Source organism: Symphalangus syndactylus, chromosome 17 (assembly GCF_028878055.3).
Source record: "Symphalangus syndactylus isolate Jambi chromosome 17, NHGRI_mSymSyn1-v2.1_pri, whole genome shotgun sequence".
Taxonomy (NCBI): Eukaryota; Metazoa; Chordata; class Mammalia; order Primates; family Hylobatidae; genus Symphalangus; species Symphalangus syndactylus.
In genome coordinates this window covers 78589219-78605424 of record NC_072439.2, presented here as the reverse complement: position 1 = coordinate 78605424, position 16206 = coordinate 78589219, and the positions used below count along the sequence as shown (strand labels likewise).

At 38.1% G+C, this 16206-nt stretch overlaps 1 long non-coding RNA gene across 1 annotated transcript; it reads left to right on the top strand.

Moving 5' to 3' along the window:
- Nucleotides 1–127: 127 nt before the first annotated feature.
- Nucleotides 128–14606, top strand: LOC134733091 (uncharacterized). Its single transcript, XR_010116654.1, has 3 exons — nucleotides 128–258; nucleotides 14217–14276; nucleotides 14491–14606. It is a non-coding gene; the product is annotated as an uncharacterized lncRNA (long non-coding RNA).
- Nucleotides 14607–16206: the final 1600 nt, after the last annotated feature.

The window sequence follows — 16206 nt, the reverse complement described above, 5'->3', positions numbered from 1 at the left end:
CTCTGTGGGCAACAGGTGAATTCTGCCTTGTGTTGCTTTCCACTGTGACAGAGCAGCACTGAGTTCCTATTGCAAAGTTCCACTGCATTCTCTGCATTCTCATGCATTCACTGCATTCTCCCTCCCACAAGCACACAGATCCTCTCTTCTCTCCATGTAGTCACTACTTGGGGATGGGGAATGGGTGGTGTCAGCAATTCAAGACTGATTTCTTTTCCCTCTTCAGCACCCCTTTCCTTGATGTGATGTTAAAACCAGGTATTGTGAGTGCTCATCTGATTTTTTGTTCTTAAGAAGGTGTTTCTTGTGTGAATAGTTGTTTAATTTTGTGATCTGGGGTTGGGGTGGGAGATGATCACTAATTTCTTTTCCTGCTAGTAATGCATGAGCGTTCTCATTTTATTCTATTAGTTGAATACTTGATATTTTTAGAGTTTTACAATTTTATTTATTAAACAAGTGTGAAATAGGATCTTAATACTGTAATTTACTAGTGTGATTATTTCTCATATGTTGATAGGTGATTTGAGCTTTTCTTTTTTTTATTATACTTTAAGTTCTAGGATACATGTGCACAACATGCAGGTTTGTTACATATGTATACATGTGCCATGTTGGTGTGCTGTACCCATTAACTCATCATTTACATTAGGTATATCTCCTAATGCTATCGCTACCCCCTCCCCCCACCCCACGACAGGCCCTGGTGTTTGATGTTCCCCACCCTGTGTCCAAGTTCTCATTATTCAATTCCCACCTATGAATGAGAACAAGCAGTGCTTGGTTTTCTGTCCTTGTGACAGTTTGCTGAGAATTATGGTTTCCAGCTTCTTCCATGTCCCTACAAAGGACATGAACTCATCCTTTTTTATGGCTGCATAGTATTCCATGGTGTATATGTGCCACATTTTCTTAATCCGGTCTATCATTGATGGACATTTTGGTTGGTTCCAAGTCTTTGCTATTGTGAATAGTACTGCAATAAACATACATGTGCATGTGTCTTTATAGCAGCATGATTTATAATCCTTTGGGTATATGCCCAGTAATGGGATGGCTGGGTCAAATGGTATTTCTAGTTCTAGATCCTTGAGTAATTGCCACACTGTCTTCCACAATGGTTGAACTAGTTTACAGTCCCACCAACAGTGCAAAAGTGTTCCTGTTTCTCCACATCCTCTCCAGCACCTGTTGTTTCCTGACTTTTTAATGATGGCCATTCTAATTGGTGTGAGATGGTATCTCATTGTGGTTTTGATTTGCATTTCTCTGATGGCCAGTGATGATGAGCATTTTTTCATGTGTCTGTTGGCTGCACAAATATCTTCTTTTGAGAAGTGTCTGTTCATATCCTTCACCCACTTTTTGATGGGGTTGTTTGATTTTTTCTTATAAATTTGTTTATGTTCTTTGTAGATTCTGGATTCTAGCCCTTTGTCAGATGGGTAGATTGTAAAAATTTTCTCCCATTCTGTAGGTTGCCTGTTCACTCTGATGGTAGTTTCTTTTGCTGTGCAGAAGCTCTTTAGTTTAATTAGATCCCATTTATCAATTTTGGCTTTTGTTGCCATTGCTTTTGGTGTTTTAGTCATGAAGTCCTTGTCCATGCTTATGTCCTGAATGGTATTTCCTAGGTTTTCTTCTAGGATTTTTATGGTTTTAGGTCTAACATTTAAGTCTTTAATCCATGTTGAATTAATTTTTGTATAAGGTGTAAGGAAGGGATCCAGTTTCAGCTTTCTACATATGGCTAGCCAGTTTTCCCAGCACCATTTATTAAATAGGGACTCCTTCCCCCATTTCTTGTTTTTGTCAGATTTGTCAAAGATCAGATGGTTGTAGATGTGTGATATTATTTCCGAGTTCTCTGTTCTGTTCCATTGGTCTATATCTCTGTTTTGGTACCAGTACCATGCTGTTTTGGTTACTGTAGCCTTGTAGTATAGTTTGAAGTCAGGTAGTGTGATGCCTCCAGCTTTGTTCTTTTGGCTTAGGATTGTCTTGGCAATGCAGGCTCTTTTTTGGTTCCATGTGAACTTTAAAGTAGTTTTTTCCAATTCTGTGAAGAAAGTCATTGGTTGCTTGTTGGGGATGGCATTGAATCTGTAAATTACCTTGGGCAGTATGGCCATTTTCATGATATTGATTCTTCCTATCCATGAGCATGGAATGTTCTTCCATTTGTTTGTATCCTCTTTTATTTCATTGAGCAGTGGTTTGTAGTTCTCCTTGAAAAGGTCCTTCACATCCCTTGTAAGTTGGATTCCTAGGTATTTTATTCTCTTTGAAGCAATTGTGAATGGGAGTTCACTCATGATTTGGCTCTCTGTCTGTTATTGGTGTATAGGAACGCTTGTGACTTTTGCACATTGATTTTGTATCCTAAGACTTTGCTGAAGTTGCTTATCAGCTTAAGGAGATTTTGGGCTGATATGATGGGGTTTTCTAAATATGCAATCATGTCATCTGCAAACAGGGACAATTTGACTTCCTCTTTTCCTAATTGAATACCCTTTATTTGTTTCTCCTGCCTGATTGCCCTGGCCAGAACTTCCAGCACTATGTTGAATAGGAGTGGTGAGAGAGGGCATCCCTATCTTGTGCCAGTTTTCAAAGGGAATGCTTCCAGTTTTTGCCCATTCAGTATGATATTGGCTGTGGGTTTATCATAAATAGCTCTTATTGTTTTGAGATACGTCCCATCAGTACCTAGTTTATTGAGTTTTTAGCACGAAGAGCTGTTGAATTTTGTCAAAGGCCTTTTCTGCATCGATTGAGATAATCATGTGTTTTTTGCCTTTGGTTCTGTTTATATGCTGGATTAAGTTTATTGATTTGCGTATGTTGAACCAGCCTTGCATCCCAGGGATGACACCAACTTGATCGTGGTGGATAAGCTTTTTGATGTGCTGCTGGATTCGGTGTGCCAGTATTTTACTGAGGATTTTCGTATCGATGTTCATCAGGGATATTGGTCTAAAATTCTCTTTTTTGGTCATGTCTCTGCCCAGCTTTGGTATCAGGATGATGTTGGCCTCATAAAATGAGTTAAGGAGGATTCCCTCTTGTTCTATTGATTGGAATAGTTTCAGAAGGAATGGTACCAGCTCCTCTTTGTACCTCTGGTAGAATTCAGCTGTGAATCCATCTAGTCCTGGACTTTTTTTGGTTGGTAGGCTATTATTGCCTCAATTTCAGAGCCTGTTATTGGTCTGTTCGGGGATTCAAATTCTTCCTGGTTTAGTCTTGGGAGGGTGTATGTGTCGAGGAATTTATCCATTTCTTCTAGATTTTCTAGTTTATTTGTGTAGAGGTGTTTATAGTATTCTCTGATGGTAGTTTGTATTTCTGTGGGATTGGTGATGATATCCCCTTTATCATTTTTTATTGCATCTATTTGATTCTTCTCTCTTTTCTTCTTTATTAGTCTCACTAGCGGTCTATCAATTTTGTTGATCTTTTCAAAAAACCAGCTCCTGGATTCATTGATTTTTTGAGGGGTTTTTTGTGTCTCTATCTCCTTCAGTTCTGCTCTGATCTTAGTTATTTCTTGCCTTCTGCTACCTTTTGAATGTGTTGTTCTTGCTTCTCTAGTTCTTTTAATTGTGATGTTAGGGTGTCAATTTTAGATCTTTCCTGCTTTCTCTTGTGGGCATTTAGTGCTATAAATTTCCCTCTACATACTGCTTTGAATGTGTCCCAGAGATTCTGGTATGTTGTGTCTTTGTTCTCATTGGTTTTAAAGACATCTTTATTTCTGCCTTCATTTTGTTATGTACCCAGTGGTCATTCAGGAGCAGGTTGTTCAGTTTCCATGTAGTTGAGTGGTTTTGAGTGAGTTTCTTAATCCTGAGTTCTAGTTTGATTGCACTGTGTTCTGAGAGACAGTTTGTTATAGTTTCTATTCTTTTACATTTGCTGAGGAGTGCTTTACTTCCAAGTATGTGGTCAATTTTGGACTAAGTGTGATGTGTTGCTGTGAAGAATGTATACTCTGTTGATTTGGGGTGGAGAGTTCTGTAGATGTTGATTAGGTCTGCTTGGTGCAGAGCTGAGTTCAATTCCTGGGTATCCTTGTTAACTTCCTGTCTTGTTGATCTGTCTAATGTTGACAGTGGGGTGTTAAAAGTCTCCCATTATTATTGTGTGGGAGTCTAAGTCTCTTTGTAGGTCTCTAAGGACTTGCTTTATGAATCTGGGTGCTCCTTTATTGGGTGCATGTATAGGATAGTTAGTTCTTCTTGTTGAATTGATCCCTTTACCATTATGTAATGGCCTTCTTTGTCTCCTTTGATCTTTGTTGGTTTAAAGTCTGTTTTATCAGAGAGTAGGATTGCAACCCCTGCCTTTTTGTTTTCCATTTTCTTGGTAGATCTTCCTCCATCCCTTCATTTTGAGCCTATGCATGTCTCTGCACATGAGATGCATCTCCTGAATACAGCATACTGATGGGTCTTGACTCTTTACCCAATTTGCCAGTCTATGTCTTTTAATTGGAGCATTTAGCCCATTTACTTTTAAGATTAATATTGTTGTGTGTGAATTTCATCATGTCATTATGATGTTAGCTGGTTATTTTGCTCATTAGTTGATGCAGTTTCTTCCTAGCATTGATGGTCTTTACAATTTGGCATGTTTTTGCAGTGGCTGGTACCAGTTGTTCCTTTCCATGTTTAGTGCTTCTTTCAGGAGCTCTTATAAGGCAGGCCTGGTGGTGACAAAATCTCTCAGCATTTGCTTGTCTGTAAAGGATTTTATTTCTCTTTCACTTATGAAGATTAGTTTGGCTGGATATGAAATTCTGGGTTGAAAATTCTTTTCTTTAAGAATGTTGAATATTGGCCCCCACTCTCTTCTGGCTTGTAAAATTTCTGCTGAGAAATCAGCTGTAGGTCTGATAGGCTTCCTTTTTTAGGTAACCTGACCTTTCTCTCTGCCTGCCCTTGACATTTTTTCCTTCATTTCAACTTTGCTGAATCTGAAAACTATGTGTCTGGGGTTGCTCTTCTCGAGGAGTATCTTTGTGGCATTCTCTGTATTTTCTGAATTTGAATGTTGGCCTGCCTTGCTAGGTTGGGGAAATTCTCCTGGGTAATATCCTGAAGAGTGTTTTCCAGCTTGGTTCCATTCTCCCTGTCACTTTCAGGTACACCAATCAGATGTAGATTTGGTCTTTTCACATAGTCCCATATTTCTTGGAGGCTTTGTTCATTTCTTTTTACTCTTTTTTCTCTAAACTTCTCTTCTTGCTTCATTTCATTCATTTGATATTTAATCACTGATACCCTTCTTCCACTCGATCGAATGGGCTACTGAAGCTTGTGTATGCATCACATAGTTCTCATGTCATGGTTTTCAGCTGCATCACGTCATTTAAGTACTTCTCTATGCTGTTTATTCTAGTTAGCCATTCGTCTCATCTGTTTTCAAGGTTTTTATCTTCTTTGCGATGGGTTCGAACATTCTCCTTTAGCTTGCAGAAGTTTGTTATTACCGATCGTCTGAAGCCTTCTCTCAACTCGTTAAAGTCATTCTCCATCCAGCTTTGTTCTGTTGCTGGCAAGGAGCTGCATTCCTTTGGAGGAGAAGAGGAGCTCGATTTTTAGAATTTTTAGCTTTTCTTCTCTGGTTTCTCCTCATCTTTGTGGCTTTATTTACCTTTGGTCTTTGACGATAGTGATGTACAGATGGGGTTTTGGTGTAGATGCTTTCCGTTTGTTAGTTTTCCTCCTAACAGTCAGGACCCTCAGCTGCAGATCTGTTGGAGTTTGCTGGAGGTCCACTCCAGACCCTGTTTGCCTGGGTATCACCAGTGGAGGCTGCAGAACAGCAAATATTGCAGAATGGCAAATGTTGCTGCCTGATCCTTCCTCTGGAAGCTTCGTCTCAGAGGGGCACCCAGCTGTATGAGGTGTCAGTTGGCCCCTAGTGGGAGATGTCTCCCAGTTATGCTACTCAGGGGTCAGGGACCCATGTGAGGAGGCAGTCTGTCTGTTCTCAGATCTCAAACTGTGTGCTGGGAGAACCACTACTCTCTTCAAAGCTGTCAGACAGGGGCGTTGAAGTCTGCAGAAGTTTCTGCTGCCTTTTATTCAGCTATGCCCTACCCCCAGAGGTGGAGCCTACAGAAGCAGGGAGGCCTCCCTGAGCTGCATTAGGCTCCACCCAGTTCGAACTTCCCAGCCGTTGTGTTTACCTACTCAAGCCTCAGCAATGGCGGACACCCCTCCCCCAGCCTGGCTGCCGCCTTGCAGTTCTATCTCAGTCTGCTGTGCTAGCAGTGAGCTAGGCTCAGTGGGCGTGGGACCTCTGAGCCAGGAGCACGATATAATCTCCTGGTGTGCCATTTGCTAAGACTGTTGGAAAAGCACAGTATTAGGGTGGGAGTGTCCTGATCATCCAGGTACCTTCTGTCATGGCTTCCCTTGCCTAGGAAAGGGAATTCCAGACCCTTGCACTTCCCGGGTGAGGCGATGCCCTGCCCTAATTTGGGTCACACTCAGTGGGTTGTACCCACTGTCCAACAAGCCCCAGTGAGATGAATCTGGTACCCCAGTTGGAAATACAGAAGTTGCCCGTCTTCTGTGTCACTCATGCTGGGAGCTGCAGACTGGAGCTGTTCCTATTTGGCCATCTTGGAATCTCCCTTTGAGCTTTTCTTTGTATTCCTTGCTCATTAAAAAAAATTTTTCTTAATGGCTCATAAAAACTCTTTTTGAATATCTTTCTAATACCTTCATACACACAAAATAATTATGATTATATGTTTTTTAAGTTACAATGGCCTCCCCTAAATCCTGTAGTTTTAATATTATCAAGCACTATTATTTTTCAGATAAGAATTCTGAGGCCTCCATGATATTTCCCCTCATGTTTGTCTTTATATTCACCATTTTTCCCCTCCAGAATGTATGTAGGAGATGATTTTCTCTCAGCAGTTTACATATGTTTTACTTTGATATCTTTGGTTACTTATTTTGTTTCTTTTGATCTCATGTCTTTTGTCCTCTGCAAGTTTTATGTTCTTTATTTTTATTTTTATCTGTCATATGCCTGTATACATTGGAATAGCCTCTTTGGTTGTTCTCTGTGACACCAATTTTATATTCTGCCATGTAAATTTCTTCTTTATTTTTAAATCACATTTAATTTTGATTTTGTATTTTTATATATTTATAGACTCCATTATCTATTGCTGTTACATTTTTCTCTCAAGTGAATTAACTGTAATGTCTTTCCTCTACTGTTCATACTATGCATGTATTTTGATATTCCATTCAAAATGTCAATAGTCTTTTCAATTTTGCTTTGGTTTTTCTAATGTGTCATTTTCAGAGGTATGCATTTCTTTTGTGTGTTCAGGGTGGTGTTCCTTTAATCTCTAGTATTTTGTTTCTGCAGATCTTATGGATTTGTGTATCCTTATGTGTGAATGAAAAGAAACTCCCAGACCCAGTATTTGCCAACAGAGAACATGTATCTGTCTTGTCCCCACCGTAGGTCCAACTGGGTCTTGTTAAATATCGTTCTGAAATCTGACTGGCAAGTAGACTGCTGTGCTAAATTCTAGTTCCACGTATATTATTAGGGCTTTAACTCATGCAGTTATTCCGGTTGAGAGAGGCTCTCCTACTCTCAGTACCTCACTTAGGACAATTTGAAGCAAGGTAGTATATGAAAAGCTGTAAGTCCTGCTAGTCACTGCTAACATGGCTCTTCCTATCTCTCCTTCTATTTCTTAACAGTATATGCTGGTTTTTATTCCCCAGTACACAATATAGCATCATATATCTATATGATAGTACATGTTGATTTCTGAATTGTGCTGTCTGTATGAAGGTAGAAAGAGAAATACTAACTAAGGATGGGGAAGCAAGTGTACTGGCCACCTCAAAAGCGTTATTCATGGGATTGCTTGCAACTGATTTGTACTCTGGGACCTTGAGTTACCGGGCAGGCAGATAGTGTCTTCCTGTTTTTGTCAAGAGTGTTTGATATACTCTGGGTCAGTATCAAATCTTGGATTTTCCCATTGGTTTTGGTTCTGAATTTTACTCTTTAAGTCATGCAGCTTGTGCAAGTATTTTTCAGATGAGCAGCAGTTTGACTGACATTCTTAGGTTTTCAATGTAGGTATTTTTTTTCTTTTAATTTCATGTATATTTTTAGTGGGACATTAAGAGAAATTGGACTAGAGTCTACAATCCAGATGTTGTTTAAAATTAAAGTCAAAATATTCTGTAAGCTTTAATAATTGTACTGTACTGATTCAGGACAGACTAGTTTGGGATTTGTAACAGCCTGGGACAAAGGTGGGATTTTGTGAAAGGCAAAGTCATGTAACAAGGAAAGCTGAAAAGATGCTGGAAGGAACCAAGGCACAGATGTTTTTCTTAGTCATCCTGGGCCAAGTGTTTCATCAATTTCTTAGTAGTAATTGGAAGTTAATGTCAGATCTACCTGTAAATATGCCAGTCAGGTCAATTTATGGTTAATATGGGTTTTAAAAGTGTGAGATCACGTCTAGGTTCAGTCAGAGATTGAGAGCCACATTCCAGTTAGGAATGGCCTCTATGGTGTAGAATGTGCTGTGTATTTACGACAATAGTAGTTCTTTATTGGTAGTTTAAATACTGCATGTAAATTGTCATTGTGTCACTTCAGGTCCTTTGAGAAGCAAATGTTAACGTGAAATTATATATGAATGAGGTTTTTTGGGGACATGTCAGCAGAGGGTATTTGGGAGGGAACAAGATTTGCTTGGTAGAGCCTTTAGACAATGCTTCAGGGTTTGGACTTATGAAACATGCGAGGAAAGGACAGATTGGGTAGGAGGAGTCTCAGACTGCAGTGTATTTCTTGAGTGGGCTGACAGGAAGTCCTTGAGCAAAGACTTCCCACTAGAAGAGTCCTGCTTTAGACGGTAATGGGACAGCTCTAGTGGCCCCCATCAGGCCTTCATTGGCTGGGAGCACCTGGGGGAACTATGGCCTTGGCATGAACACTGCAGTGGATCCTAAGAATGGCAGCTGGAGGCGTCGGTCATATATAAATATTTGCCATTTATAAAGTGTGTCCTATAGTTTATATTTTAATATTTAATCTATACAACTAACTTGTAAGTTAAATTGTATTGTTGTATTTTATAAATGAAGAAACTTCAATTTGGAGAGAACAAGTAATATAAGATCAAACGATCATTAAGTAACAATGCCAAAATTTAAATATAGGTCTATAGTTACATATTAGAATTCTTTTGGTTGAAGGCAATAAAAAATATATTTCTAAGAGAAGGCATTTATTTTTAGGATATAGTCACAGTTGTCACACAGGACCTAAGGGCTGACAGTGCCCAGGATACCCTAGAAGCAGGGATTGGCATGCCATTAAGGCTGTTTCTCTTTTTCTCACTTCTGCTTCGCTCAGTGGATCTGATTAAGTCTTTTCTCTTTCTATATAACTGATTTTATATGCATACGGCAAAAGAGTGACTGCCCACAACTGTTGAGTTCAAGAGAGCTTCAAAGACTCAAGCTGGAATAACTTTCTCAGAAAAGTGATTTCTACAGCAGCTAGGATAAGGTATCCACTTCTAGACTAGGTAAATTATCTGGAAGGCTGAAATCTAGTGAAGAGATTCTGAGGGGTGAGGTGAAGGAGAGTTTGCCACTGCGGTTATCATGTGAATGGCTGGGAAAGAGGAAAGAAGTTTACCAGAAAAGGAGGCATTGGATATAACACTCAATAGATGTATACAATAAGATAAAGTTTTCAATGGGGTAAACCTTAAATATAATTGTAGCAAAATTATATATATGTATATACACACACAAAACATATGTATATACATATATATACATGCAGAGATATTATACACAGAGAATATATATTTATTCCACCTTTTGTTCCTTTTGATTGGTTGTATCCTTAAAATTACCAGTAAATCATGACGCTGGTGAGATCTCTGATTTACGTGAGTCTGATTGAAATCTGATTCCTTTGGTTAGTTCAGTCCCATAGCAAACAACTGAAATCCTTATAAGGCATTTTTCTTCATAATTGTCTTCCCTTCTTCATTGCTGGAGGATGTAATCGTTGGCTGAATTGTGTCTCCCCCAAAATTCACAAGTTGAAATCCTAACCCTTAGGACCTGAGAATGAGATCATATTTGGAGGTAGGGCATTTAAAGAGGTAGTTAAAATAAAGTCACTAGGGTGGATCCTAATCCAATATGACTGGTACCCTTATAAGAAGAGCATACTAGGACACAGACACACAGAGAAGATCATGTGAGGACATAGTGAGAAGATAGCCATCTATAAGACAAGAAGAGAGGTCTTACTGACAACTCTTTGATCTTGGACTTCTAGCCTCCAGAATTTTGAGAAAATAAATTTCTGTTGTTTAAGCCACCCAGTCTGTGGTATTTTTTATGGTAGCCCTAGTAAACTAATCAGATGGGAAGAGGGATCATGTCTCCTTTTCCTTTTTGTTCACTCATGGAATCCATGCAGGACCCAGCCTTACTGTTTTGTGTGCCTTCCTTCCAGGGTTTCCTTTGGGACCCTAAATTTTTTATCCTATTGGTATGTTGAACATTTTTGTAACTTGAACATTCCCTTGGATCATTTTCTCCACTCAAATGGATTATCAAGGGATAATTCATTTGGAATGACTGGAGAAAGTCTTATGAATAATTTTTCTCTATATTGTAGCATTTCGTTTATGCTGCTGGAAGCTATAGGTCAAACCTTGTACCGATGATAAATGGAGTAAATTACTTTGATGACATTTTGGGAATATAAAAAATGAAAAAGGGGTACATAATATGTACCTGGAAACCTAAGGGTATTTATTTTGCTTTGTGACTATTACTGGGGATTCTGAACAGTTTTACTTGATTTAATTAACTTGCCTTTTCTATTTTTTTTTGATTTTCTGGAAACATTGCAAATTGCCAGCTTTCTAGTATTCTCAATAGATTCTACTCTGTTTATTATATAGGTACATGGAGATTCTACTGTCATTTTAAATGGAGAAGTTCCCTAGGGCAAATTTTAGGATTTTGAACCGTCTCACTTAATGCCTTAGTTTGGAAAATGTCTGTGACTTTTTCTGCAAATAGAACAGAGGGGAACCACTCTGCTGTTATGTTTAAAGGACATGGGGGAATCTAAATATTAAATTTTAATCTAATTCTTCCCCTGCTTGCTAATTTGCACAATGTTTGAGCTATCTGAAGGCATTCTTAGAAATGGGTATTTGACATGGTATTCTAATTTTTCAAGCAGCTTTGCAATGAAAGTGTACCAGGCAGCGTCTTTCCTTTAGTGGCCCTCACCTCCATTATCTGGGTTCAGATGAGTGCACAGCCAAGAAAAGGAGCTGCAGAGCTCATGTTAAACCTATTCATAAATAATATACCTATCCACTCCCTACCCCCTGCTTATATTTTTACAGAAATACCATACAGTCAATTATGTTTAAAGTCTTTCTAAAGCTGTGGGGAGACATTCTATCTTATTGACTCTGAGAAGTCCGGAGCAAACAGAGAAAAGAGGAAAAAGGAAGTGGCTGAGAAACTGTTTGTAGATGTACTTTTTTTTTGTAATTAATATTACTTAAAAAGATTAGAGTATGTTTGAACTGACGAGGACACAAGTCATTAAGTACCAAGCTTTGAACAGAAGATGGCAGAGATAGACAAAAGGGGGCATGTTTTTGGCTTCCTTGAAGGCAGTATTCAAAGGATCCTGTAGGCAGTGAGTTACAGGAGTTTAAGAAGTATTTCCTAAGGGAAACTATGAAGGTCTTTATTTCATATAAAAATCTACAATGTGTACACTTCTGAGCCTGTAAGATGTTTGTCTTCCTGCTAGAGGCTCTGACCAATTATGTGAGCTGTCAATTCTCTTCCTAGGTCACCTCAGTAGATGTTTACCTGTCACCTATGAGCTTCCAAGCCTCAGACCTGTGTCAACATGGTCTAGATAAGAGACTGCATCAAGATGAATAAGAATTTTTCCTTCCCTTAAAAAGTTAATGTTCCCATAAAGGAGGACACATGGAGGCTCAAGGCTTTATAAACTCTAACCAGTTAGAGATGATGAGTGATTTCCAGTCAGAAGGGAAGAAATAAAGACCAAAGGGAGAACAAAAGAAAGTTCTAATAAAGAGTGAAAAATAAATACTACTAGCAAGTGGAAGATTCTGACACAGGAGAAAGCAAGGAATATTACTTTAGCTTGAGTTATACTATGTGTGGGACCCTTCCCAGAAAAGGGGAATTTGGATCTTATGAAGAAATGGCAGCAGCTCATACTCCACAGACCGAGCGGCACAATTCCTAAGTCCTCGTTTATATAGGTAAGCCTGTTACAAGGTCAAGGAAGGAGATGCTTAATGTTGTTTGGTATCTTCTTTTTCAGACTACAGAGTTAGCTGTGTGGAGTTAGTTGTAGGTAGATTTAATGTAGTAAATTGGACGGTGTTCTGTTTTCCTAGAGCAGTTATGTGAGAACTGACAGAATTGTCACAAGTCTATCAAATCGCACCAATCATTATCTCATTTTGTTGATTCATGAGAGGTTGACTATGTTTATCAGAGAAGATTTGTGGTAACAATAGTATAGAAGTCTTATAGGAAACAGAATAACTTGGGTAAACTTATTGCCTTAGGATGAAAGCTTAGATACATATTAAAATTACATTTGCTTACTTGAATCCACCCATTAGAGGGTAGGGAAATTATCTCTTTTTACTATTCTAATCCTTACCAGACCACATTGTACAAAGTGTTTTCTCAGCAGATGTCTGTGAAAAAATACATGAACGGGGAAAATGTTGATGTTCAGTGGATGTTGCATTTGAAATAGAATTTAGATTTTTGAGCTATAACTTAAGACCCCAGAATGATAGGATTTTGGCTAGGGTAGGAACACAGTTCAAAATTATTTGAGTGAAATTTAAACTGAATATACAGGGGAAGAAGATAAGCAATAAAATCCACTGCTGTACAGCATGATTTTGCAGAATGCAAATAGTAGGAGGGAATGTAGGAGATGTTTATGATTTACATGGAAAATCAGTAATGGTACCAAAAGCCAAAATTATAGCCTCCAACACATATACCACTGTAGAACATTAGAAATTAACAAAATATTGAGCGATTTTAATTTATGGCAACAGGTTTATATACATTCATAAGTATCACTGAGATTGAGATGTGATTCAAAATTAAAAGATGGTGATGGTATCTCTTTAAAGAGGGCAGACATTTTTGAAAATAAATTAGAGAAATAGTTATATATCAAGGGGCCATAAACTAGTGTAGAAACTCATGATGCAAGATTATAGCTGAGGAAAATAGAAATAGAAATCTGAAATTGTTGGGAGAGTGTTCTCCAAGCTTTCTGGCCAGAAGGAAGAAAGAGATGATATACTTTTGACAGAGATCTGAAAGATGACCCTGTGCCAGGCCAAAGTCATGATTGAGGGATTTCAATTAAGACATCTCCTAGAATCTCAACCTGCAAAAAATTTGAGTGTGTGTAAGCTCATGACATTCTTTGACAAGTTGTAAACAATCTCCTGAAAGACAGGCCATTAGGGAAACAGTTCCTTTTGGTCTGACTCTGAAATATAGGATACATTTATTGGCAAAGTGAGAGGAGCAGAAGCTTTGGGGAAAGTCACGATAATGTTTTAGAGTTCATCGTAATCATTGAGGGGAAGCCTGGTATGGTTGACCATGTGCTACAGACTTCAAGAGGGTCAGTGTAGAAAATATCAAGGAAAACATAGGCATGATTTCATGGCATTCTACATTAAAGGGAAGATGTCAACAGGTTTGGGAAGTTGTTAGAAATGCCGTTTTGATTCTGCCTACTGTAAACCATTTATCTCATAAAAATTAGGGGGAAATTTTGCTGGCACAGTGGTGCACACCCAGCTACTCAGGAGGCTGATATGGGAGTATCCATCCCCTGAGGCCAGCTTAAGCAACATAGCAAGACCCTGTCTCTTAAAAAATAAAAATTAATGGGAATTGTGAACTCAGAGTTTTGAGAGAGATGTGATTTAAAAAGTACAAATTAATGATAAAAAATCCTAGAGTGGTCCACATGTGTAAGAATAATGTCCGTAAAGTTGAAGGGTACTCAAGTTTGTGAAAAGTGCCACTGACAATAAAATAGAATTTCTTCGTTATATTCAGAACAAGAAACAGATCGAGGAAGAGGCAGAGTAACAACAGTTGGGAAGAAGATATAGTTTTGTAAGTTACCCTGTAAATTTCCTTGTATCATTTTTGTTAAAATTGATCTTCATATTAAAAAGAGTGGGGCAAATATTGAAATGAAGCATACAAACTCAAAACAAAAAAGGAGATGTGGGAGCATTAGCAGGTCAGAGTTCAAATCTTATGAATGACATCTTAGGTTACTCAGAAATTTCAAATGAATTAATTGAATGGTTATTTGTTATTGCAGAGAAATTGTGGAGACTGGGCAAGATGTAGGGGACAAAAGTCAAGCAACTATCAAAAAATTTTGTAAGAGAAGGCTGATGTCTGCAAACAAAATGCCCAATTCTGTCAATACCTAGCCATAATTATTGGGAAATTATGGGAAACTCTCCTCCACTTTTTGTTAGTAAATTTAACACAATCTCAGTTATGTAATTTTACCCTACTTATGTTAGTATTCATATAAAAAATAACAGGAATATTTTCATACACAACCACAATACCAGCAAAAGTGACTTATTAAACAGATTTGTGATTTACCAAAAGTGGAAAATGATGATTGAAACATGGAAAGGATTTACATACATTCATACTATAGTACCTCATTTCTATCTTAGGTAGGATTTCTGGACTTATTAAGGAAATGCAGGCAAAATGATATGGATATCTAAACTTAATCAAGGAATTTGATAAAGTATCCCTAATTTGTGAAAAGATGGAGACATACAGGTTTGACTCCAATATTTGATTGAAGACATGGATTCCTGTTCAATTGAAAGGAAGTTTTCTTAGCCTTGTAATTTTTTGATATTTTTGCCAATGACTTGAAAGAAAATATAGAAAGTCTGCCCATTCAAGTTGTGAATAATAAAATAATTAACAAAAAAATCTTTACTAGCTGGAGAATGAATTGAATTCATTATGCTGAAATTTAATAGGGATGGATATATGGTCCCTTTTTTGTTTCCAGAAATTTTGCTCTAAGAGACAGAAAGTTTGAATTGACAGTAAGCATACAATTGACCAATGATGTGATGAGGCTTTCAAAGAAAAGAAAATGTGACTTGAAGTTGTACGAATACACATAGGTGTCTAGAAAGAGGGTGTTTATAGTTCTGTTCCTTCCCTGTCCCAGTGGTCCACTTTAAAAGGCTAAAGCCAAATTAAGTGGCCAAGAGATATAAAAAAGAATAGCCAACACGGGTAAGCCATGCCATGTAAACAATCTGTTAAAAGAACTGGGAATAAATAGTCTGAAAATGAGAATGTGACAACCACCTTCTGACATTTGAAGGCCTGCCATGTGAATGTAAAATTAGACTTTCTATATAAACTTGAGTGCTAGCATCGTAACCAGTAATAGAACTTTCAGAGAGACAGATTTTGGCTCAGATATAGAAGAATTTTCTAATGGTCAGAACCATCTAAAATGGAATGTGTGAATTTTTTTTTAAGTCACTGGAGGTGTTCCAAAATAGAGGCATCATTTCTTGGGATATTACAGCAGTTAGATCTAAGCTTTGAATGATTAGTTAACACTTGCCTTTCATGCCTGAATTTTTAGCATTCTATGAAGCTGTTTTCAGTTTGCTTGACTTCAAAGTGGCCAGTTTTCCAGTAATCCAATCCACAGATAATTATGTTTTAACCCCAAAGGGCTTACTAGAGATCTTGCCTTATAACTTAATAGAGATCTTGCCTACCTTCTTTTCATCCCAGCCTTTTGCCTGGGATGGTGGCCTCTGACTGCCGTCCTGTCTTCCTAGAATATTACTTATTCTTTCAAACTCAAAGCTCCTTTTTTGGCACAAGTATCCAGATTACCTGTAGCTTTCTAAGTTCTGGTTGTGGCCTGATAGATAGGTTCTTTGACATTTAATTGGTAGGAGTTTGGTAACAGACCCTCAATAAACCCCAAAGAGTATTCGATTTCTTCCTTTTCTCAGTTACTCCATCTGAC